This window comes from Bufo bufo, chromosome 1, assembly GCF_905171765.1.
Source record: "Bufo bufo chromosome 1, aBufBuf1.1, whole genome shotgun sequence".
Taxonomy (NCBI): domain Eukaryota; kingdom Metazoa; phylum Chordata; class Amphibia; order Anura; family Bufonidae; genus Bufo; species Bufo bufo.
The window spans coordinates 300,823,325-300,832,943 of record NC_053389.1 but is presented as its reverse complement, the minus strand read 5'-3'; positions in this window follow the sequence as shown (position 1 = coordinate 300,832,943).

Genomic DNA, 9,619 nt, shown 5'->3' with positions numbered 1-9,619 from the left:
CTTGAGTGCCGTATATAGTCAGACTATTGTGTCTGGTGGTGGTCATATGACTTATCCACATGACAACCTCTCTGGATGTGTCCTTTACTGCACAAGCACTAAAAGCAAACAGTGCACATTAAGGACAATCACCTGTATCTGTACCAGTGCTGAATTATTTTAACACCTGCACAATACAGAATTACAGTGACAAACCCATTACCTGATTCCAGTTTTACATAATAAGAATGGACAAGAGGATCCTATTTAAATCACCCTCTGCATTGGAAAGATGAACCACTTCAATAGCATGGAAAAAGATCTCTGGATTCTTTCCATGTGCAGCGAGCCCTTGAGGAGCCGGTGCTGAGGATGGGGGTGGTAGTGGCCCTGATGAGATGTTGTATCATGGTATACTTCTTCAGGGTGTTGCTCCATAGGGATCAGTACAGGGAAAAGGTAGTTTAAAGAATAAGGCCAGAAGTAATAGTATAAAAATCTCCCTTTACTTGTGCAAAATATAGCTTGTAGTACATCCAGCAGTAGTAGGAAGAAGCAGTTTCAGTCACCAGGTGATGAGGTATGGTGGTTGGTTAGGTGGCAATTAAATGGCACTTGCAGGCACTGGTGGATATAGGTGTCCATGGTGTGATACAAGACTAGAGTTAGACTGGCATGGCAGTGGTCTAGGTGATGGGTGTCTGAGCCGTAGTTCCTCACCTGCAGAAGGGTCTGCAAACCTGTGGTTTTGCTGATTACTAGGCACACTAAAGTTTTGTTATGGTAAGCAGTGGTCTTGATTCTGGCAAATTCCCTGGAGTGATAGTCTCAAAGGTGAACTGGTCAAGGTCCATTGGAGTCGGAGCTCTAGCATGTGTTTCCTATCTCCTCTCTTTGGGGTTGAACTGGCAGGAAGTAGGACCAGCCCACTCTTACCAAGAGGGGAGGAATAAGGTGATTAGTCCTCTTCCTGCCAACCATTGCCAAGCATACCTTCTCTGCTGGAATAAAAAGACAAAACAATACATAAAATGACATGACAAAATATAAAATAAAACATTTGCTCTCTACTAATGCTTCTAATATGGTCGAAGATGTGGTTCTGCATGCCTCCATATTCATATCAAATAATGAAGAAAGGCATAGGGATGTTCTGGGACATGTCTCAGTAGAAGCTATAGAAAGGTGAAACTCTGGGTCGGGCAGAAGCTCAACATGATACCTGATGTTATTTGAAGTACAAAGTTTCTGTTTTAAGGAAGTATTTGGAGTATATAGAATAAAACTTTTTATCCATAGAGTTTGATTGTCCTACACTATTCCGATTGACTGCAACACGATTGGCTGAAACATTCAGATGTCCACACTGAAATGTCTTCACTGGAGGCCATTATACAGAGGCTAGGAAGGAACCCAGGAAGTGGCAGCGCAGCAGTAGTGGGGATCGGTACGGTGAATGTTATTCTGCGCAGTTTGTTATTCTGCAGCACTGTGAGCTGCTTGTACAAAAGTTTCAAGGGGTTGGCAAACCAATTATAAATAACCTACAATAAACCCTAATCTGGGGAGGCTAAGTTACAGAAACAGCTGAGTGGCCAGCTCTCCGTTGTTTCTGTAACTCCCATAGCAGTGCATGGTAGACATATAAACAGTGCGGCACACCAAGTTACACGATTTCCATAACTCAGGAGCTACAGAAACAGCGTAGCTTGCTGTGTTACACTGTACACTGTTTCTGTGGCTCCTATTCACTGCTATTGGAGTTATGGAATCAGCAGAGCGCCAAATGCTCGAATGTCCCTGTAATTCTTACCACCCTGTGCCGGTGCTTCCTGTGGTTATTCCCATCTCAGGCATGAAAGGCCAAGGTGGGGCAGTTCCTTTAAGCCTGATTAGGGAAACAAATGTTATCTATATTTTCAGTGAATCTTTTTTAACATATTGAGAGAGTTTATTAAAACACAAAAACAAAAGTTGTCATGACACATGGAATAATATATATTTTATATAAGCAAAGAAACGAACAGCACTCCCAGTAAAAAGTTCACGGTGGTTTATTCACCCATGTGGAACAGTAAGGCAAGTGGCCTTACTGTACCACATGGGTGAATAAACCACTGTGAACTTTTTACTGGGAGTGCTGTCCGTTTCTTTGCTTATCACATTGGGTAAGGAGCCATACCCCTGGACATAGCACCCAATTCATTTCTTATTTATCTGTGCCACCTTTCTTCCATTTTTATATATATATATATATATATATATATATATATATACAGTACAGACCAAAAGTTTGGACACACCTTCTCATTTAAAGAGTTTTTTTTATTTTCATGACTATGAAAATTGTAGATTCACACTGAAGGCATCAAAACTATGAATTAACACATGTGGAATTATATACATAACAAAGTGTGAAACAACTGAAAATATGTCATATTCTAGGTTCTTCAAAGTAGCCACCTTTTGCTTTAATTACTGCTTTGCACACTCTTGGCATTCTCTTGATGAGATTCAAGAGGTAGTCTCCTGAAATGGTTTTCACTTCACAGGTGTGCCCTGTCAGGTTTAATAAGTGGGATTTCTTGCCTTATAAATGGGGTTGGGACCATCAGTTGCGTTGAGGAGAAGTCAGGTGGATACACAGCTGATAGTCCTACTGAATAGACTGTTAGAATTTGTATTATGGCAAGAAAAAAGCAGCTAAGTAAAGAAAAACGGCCATCATTACTTTAAGAAATGAAGGTCAGTCAGTCAGCCGAAAAATTGGGAAAACTTTGAAAGTAAGGGCTATTTGACCATGAAGGAGAGTGATGGGGTGCTGTGCCAGATGACCTGGCCTCCACAGTCACTGGACCTGAACCCAATCGAGATGGTTTGGGGTGAGCTGGACCGCAGAGTGAAGGCAAAAGGGCCAACAAGTGCTAAGCATCTCTGGGAACTCCTTCAAGACTGTTGGAAGACCATTTCAGGGGACTACCTCTTGAAGCTCATCAAAAGAATGCCAAGAGTGTGCAAAGCAGTAATCAAAGCAAAAGGTGGCTACTTTGAAAAACCTAGAATATGACATATTTTCAGTTGTTTCACACTTGTTTGTTATGTATATAATTCCACATGTGTTAATTCATAGTTTTGATGCCTTCATAGTCATGAAAATAAAGAAAACTTTTGTCCAAACTTTTGGTATGTACTGTATATATATATATATATATATATATATATATATATATATATATATATATATATATAGTGGATATAAAAAGTCTACACACCCCTGTTAAAATGGTTTCTGTGCTGTAAAAAAATGAGACAAGGATAAATCATTTCAGAACTTTTTCCACCTTTAATGTGACCTATAAACTGTACCACTTAATTGAAAAACAAACTGAAATCTTTTAGGTGGAGGGAAGAAAACAAAAAAAAACTAAAATAATGTGGTTGCATAAGTGTGCACACTCTTATAACTGGGGATGTAGCTGTGTTCAGAATTAAGCAATCACATTCAAAATTATGTTAAATAGGAGTCAATATACACCTGCCATCATTTAAAGGGCCTCTGATTAACCCAAAAATAAAGTTCAGCTGCTCTAGTTGGTCTTTCCTGAAATTTTCTTAGTCGCATCCCACAGCAAAAGCCATGGTCCACAGAGAGCTTCCAAAGCATCAGAGAGATCTCATTGTTAAAAGGTATCAGTCAGGAGAAGGGTACAAAAGAATTTCCGAGGCATTAGATATACCATGGAACACAGTGAAGACACTCATCATCAAGTGGAAAAAATATGGCACAACAGTGACATTACCAAGAACTTGACGTCCCTCCAAAATTGATAAAAAGACGAGAAGAAAACTGGTCTGGGAGTCTACCAAGAGGCCTACAGCAACATTAAAGGAGCTGAATGAATATCTGGCAAGTACTGGCTGTGTGGTACATGTGACACCAATCTCCCGTATTCTTCATATGCCTGGGCTATGGGGTAGAGTGGCAAGATGAAAGCCTTTTCTTACGAAGGAAAACATCCAAGCCAGGCTACATTTTGCAAAAACACATCTGAAGTCTCCCAAAAGCATGTGGGAAAAAGTGTTATGGTCTGGTGAAACCAAGGTTGAACTTTTTGGCCATAATTCCAAAAGATATGTTTGGCGCAAAAACAACATTGCACATCACCAAAAGAACACCATACCCACCATACCCACAGTGAAGATTTCAGTTTGTTTTTCAATTGAGTTGTACTGATCACATTAAAAGTGGAAAAAGTTCTGAAATTATTTATCTTTGTCTTATTTTTTTACATCACAGAAACCTGACATTTTAACAGGGGTGTATAGACTTTTTTATATTCACTGTGTATATACATATACAGTGTGTGTGTGTGTGTGTGTGTATATATATTGTGGGGATTTGCTCTGGTAGTTGGGATAAGCGAGTGTAGCACAGAGGCAAAGTACAAGTTCGTAATTCAAATGTCCATGTTTATTCACACAAAAGGTCAAACAATAAACATTCTTTGCAGGGTTGGTGTTTGTTCACACTGAGTAGAAAGTTCGTGCATAACAAAAAACGTCACCTTGTCGGTATTTCTGCCTCCAGCAGTCTAAATGCAGGCTTTAGGTGGCCCTGCTTTCCCAAAACACGGGTCTCAGCTTTTCAGCCCAGCACAGGGATTAGATCACAACACACAGGGCGTTCTCTGCTGCTGAGCCCAGCTGCCTTTTTAAGGATAGCCAGGTGCTGTCAAAACCCATCCTGGAGCGTCGGGAGTAGTCACCCAACCAGCACTTTGACTACTCTCATTAAGAGCCGTCCCGGATCAGCTATTTACAGCCATACTAAATAGCAAAAGTGTCAATCAGCATTAGCTGCCGCTGACACATGAAAATACCTTACTTCACCGAGACCAGGAACCTCGGGTACCCAGTATGGTTTCAATCGGACTCTGGCCTGAGGCTCAGTGACAATGTCATGTTGGATGATAGAAGTGCATCCAGGGAGTTCCTAGAACACATCTGTGTTCCTGCTGATGAACTCACTGGCCTCCTGAGTCTGTTTAGAGGAAAATCTGTCAGCAATATTCACTCTGGCAACTGCTTCCCTTGTATCAGACCGTGGGGTTGGAACCTCTTCCCCTAAAAAACCTGGCCGCGGGCTGTTGTCTGTATTAGTCCCCCTATCTTTCCAAGGTTTGAGTAAATTCACATGGTACACCTGCTCCGGCTTTCGCCGGCCTGGATGGTGTACCTTGTAGTTTACCTCACCAACTTTTTGAGTACTGCCACCTAGCCAGGAACTTACTGTCGACCGTTGGTACCAGAACCAAAACCTGATCTCCCGGGTTGAAGATCCGGACCCGAACCTGCCGATTATAGACCCTACTTAGGGCTCGCTGGGCTGCCTCTATATGTTCCCTAACAAGCGGCAACACTGTCTCTACCTGCTTATGCATCTGGGTGAAATATTCAATTACACTTTTATATGGTGTGGGTTGTTGTTCCCATGCCTCTTTGACTACAGTATGTCCAACAGACCACGAGGAGCAGTTCGAAGGGTGAGAACCCAGTAGAAGCCCAGGGCACCTCTCACACTGCAAACATTAGAGAGGGCAGAAGAAGGTCCTAATCCCTCCCATCCTTAGACACCAATCTTTTTAACATGTTTTTTAATGTTTGATTAAATCTTTCTACCAGGCCTTCCATTTGCGGATGATAAACGGATGTCCGTAGCTGTTTTATGTGCAGTAGTTTACAGAGTTCCCTCATGACCTTTGACATAAAAGGGGTCCATTGGTCGGTCAGAACCTCTTCAGGTAGCCCCACTCGGGAAAACATATCCATTAACTCCTTAGCTATGAGTTTGGCTGATGTATTTCGCAGGGGCACCGCCTCCGGGCACCGAGTGGCATAGTCTAGGATGACCAAGATGTGTTGGTGCCCTCTAGAGGACTTCGGTACTGGGCCTAAGAGATCCATAGCGAATTGCTCAAATGGAACCTCGATAATTGGGAGAGAGACCAGGGGACTACGGAAATGTGGCTGGGGGCTAGTTATCTGGCAGGTTGGGCAAGATTTACAAAATTATTCCACCTCTCTGAACACACTGGGCCAGTAAAACTGCTGTAGTATCCGGTCCTGCATTTTCTGCCATCCCAGGTGTCCCCCAAGAACATGTTTGTGGGTTAGCTCCAACTCGAGCTTGCGATATGCCTTGGGCATCACCGGCTGTTCAACATGCTCACCCCGTAGTTGGTTTACCCGATACAGCATCTTCTGATGAACCACAAAACAGGGAAACATCAACTCGGCCCTCGGTTGTTGAGGTTCACCATCAACTATTGCAACATTTTCCCAGGCCCAAGATCGTGTTGGGACCTGGTGCTGTGCTGTACCGAAATTTTCACCGGAGACGTTGAGGTCTGCCAACTCAGAACCCGGCGGAAAATCCTCCACTTCTCCCACCATTACACTCAGCGGGGTTGTCTTCCCCTCTGCCACTGAAGTAGTGGCCACCCCTACCACTGGCCCTTCAGTCTCGGGTTCTCAGGGTTCTGGCCTCCCCCTGAGCAAGGCCACTCTACTGGGGTTACGCCACTCTCAAGGGTATTGGTAACTTTCGTATCAGGCCACAATGTTGGGAAACCCGGGAAGTCTCTCCCAATTATAAGTTCATAATGTAAATTGGTGGCAACGGCCACCTCATGAGTCCACCTGACGGTCACCGTTGACAGAGAGACCAGGGCGGTGGGATAGTCCTTTAAGTCTCCATGGATTCACACGACCACGACTTTTTGGCCAGTGTACTCAGCGGGCTGCACCAGGGAAGCTCTTACTAGGGACACCAGACTCCCTGAGTCCAGCAGAGCTACTGCCACTTGGCACAGGTTTGCATATTGTCTATTATCTCTGGGGTACCTGTTGCACACAGCCTCCTGGCATACAAGGAGTGGCGGTAGCCATAGTTAGTATCTATGGGTTCGCCGCGATGGGGACAACGGCCCTTATGTGGCCAGGCTCCTGACACCGCCAGCAGACTATCGGAACTAGGTCTGAAGGGGTATATCCCGGGCGGGTTTTGCAGGCACCAGTCGCCGAGTCTGGGGTGGAGATTTCCGGGGTTTGACTGCCCCTCTCCCAAAAGAACCCCACTGTAGAGTCCTGGTAACCTCATAGCGATCCACCAGGTCGACCATCTCAAGGGCATTACCAGGAGACACCTAGCCGATCCAGTGCTGGAGAGAATATTCATCAGCCAACAGACAGTCCAGCATAGCAGTGAAACTCAGCACGTCAGGCTGCATTCATTTTCTTCAACCGGTGTAAGAGATCATAATACTGAGGTCTCGCGGGTTCAGCCGGGTTAAACTTCTACTGATGCACCCGCTGGGCCTGGACCAACACATTCACCCCCAGTCTTGCCAGAATCTCACCCTTTACTGTCGTGTAATCGCCCGCTTGATCATCTGGTCGAAAAACACCTGCTGGGGTCCGGATGCCAGGAACGGAGCGACGACCTCAGCCCATTGATCTCGGGGTAGTTTCTCCCTAATGGCCACCTTTTCGAACATCGCCAGATAGGTCTCAACGTCATCCGAGGGGGTCATCATAGAAAACGCTGCACGGACCGCTTTTCGGGCATTGTGGACGCTCTGGGATGCTCCTGCCGCTTGTAAAGCCATCACATGTTTCAATTGCAGTTGGTTGGTTTTCTACTGCTGCTTATTAGCCTCCCACTGTTGCAAGTTAGCCTCCACAAGGGCTTTCATGACAGCTTCCATTTTGTCGAGAGACACGGGTTGTAATCTCGCTGGTTTGACATACAACCGTGCCTGGAAAAACAAAATATTTTGGCCTTCACTCCAGCCTCACTGCACTTGCCCGCATCCTCCACCAAGTGTTGGGATTTGCTCTGGTAGTTGGGATAAGCGGGTGCAGTACAGAGGCAAAGTACAAGTTCGTAATTCAAATGTCCGTGTTTATTGACACATAAGGTCAAACAAAAAACACTCTTTGCAGGGTTGGTGTTTGTTCACACTGAGTAGAAAGTTCATGCATAACAAAAAAACTTCACCTTGTCGGCGTTCTGCCTCCAGCAGTCTAAATGCAGGCTTTAGGTGGCCAGCTCTCCCAACACACGGGTCTCAGCTTTTCAGCCCAGCAAAGGGCTCAGATCACAACACACAGGGCGTTCTCTGTTGCTGAGCCCAGCTGCTTTTGTAAGGATAGCCAGGTGCTGTCAAAACCCGGCCTGGAACATGGGGAGTAGTCATCCAGCCAGCACTGACTACTCCCAATAAGAGCCGCCCTGGATCAGCTATTTACAGCCATACTAAATAGCAAAAGTGTCAATCAGCATTAGCTGCCGCTGACACATGAAAATACCGGCTCTTACTTCACCGAGGCCAGGAACCTCGGTGACACATACCTATCATTAATGACAACCCCTTGTACCTTCCTACAATATATATATATATATACAGTGTGTGTGTATTATAGGAAGGAACAAGGGGACGTCATTGATGGTCGGTACGTGTCACCGCCTCGGTGGGGTAAGAGACATTTTTTCTCAAAGTGTCAGTTTTGTAGATTGCAGTCTGACACTTCAGCTGTTTTAGTATGGCTGCAAAGCTAACCTGGGATGGCTCTTATTGGGAGTAGTCAAAGTGATGGGTGGGTGACTACTCCACATGTTACAGGCCGGGTCTTGGTTTGGGATATAAAACACACACATTGCTGTTGGGGCCTCGGAGTTTGGGCCGGGATTAAGGCCTGCTACCCTGTTTGTGTGAAAGCACATGATTCTGCTTTATAAAAGGACTTCTGCGTTACTGCCTGGTGTAAATGAACACCAGAATCAAGGTGACTGTTTTTTCTAGAAACTGATTTTTTTTGTCACTTACTTAGGCCTCATGCACACGACCGTGCCGTTTTTTGCGGTCCTGCAAACCGTGGATCCGCAAAAAACGGAAGCCTCCTCAATTCGCGGAAAAATGCCGGACAAGAATTGGACATGTTATATTTTTTTGGGGGGGCTACGGAACGGAGCAACGGATGCGGACAGCATACGGAGTGCTGTCCGCATCTTTTGCGGCCCCATTGAAGTGAATGCGGACCTGAAAAACGGTCGTGTGCATGAGGCCTTAATGTGAGAATAAACACTGAACTGTTGAACTGTTTAAGTTAAAGACTTTGTAATTGCCTCTATATACTGTGTCCGCTAACCTGCTGTCACGACCGCTATCCAAGCAGCGGTCGTGTCGCACCAGACGGAGGGGAAGGGGGACCCTTATCTACGGATGGGAATAGTATGGCCACCCCTGACTAACCCTAAGCTGGCACCTGTCTGCCCTGATACCCTAGACAGGGTGTGAACCCGTGCGGCGAGCAGGATGGCTAAACCCTCAGTCACCCTTACAAGCCTACAGTGGGGAAAGGCCGATGGGAGCACTAGTCACCATCACTCATGTCTAGGAGAACAGCAGGGGAAGACAGCAACAAACAAACTATAACAGAGATAGACTTATCCAGTCACGAGCATAGAGGACGATCCCAATCACGACAGTCCACGCCGGACAAGAGCTCCACAGCAACACCATCAAACAATCTCCTTCAAAGGTCTGAATAGAACTGGAAGTAAGGACTATATCTGGCA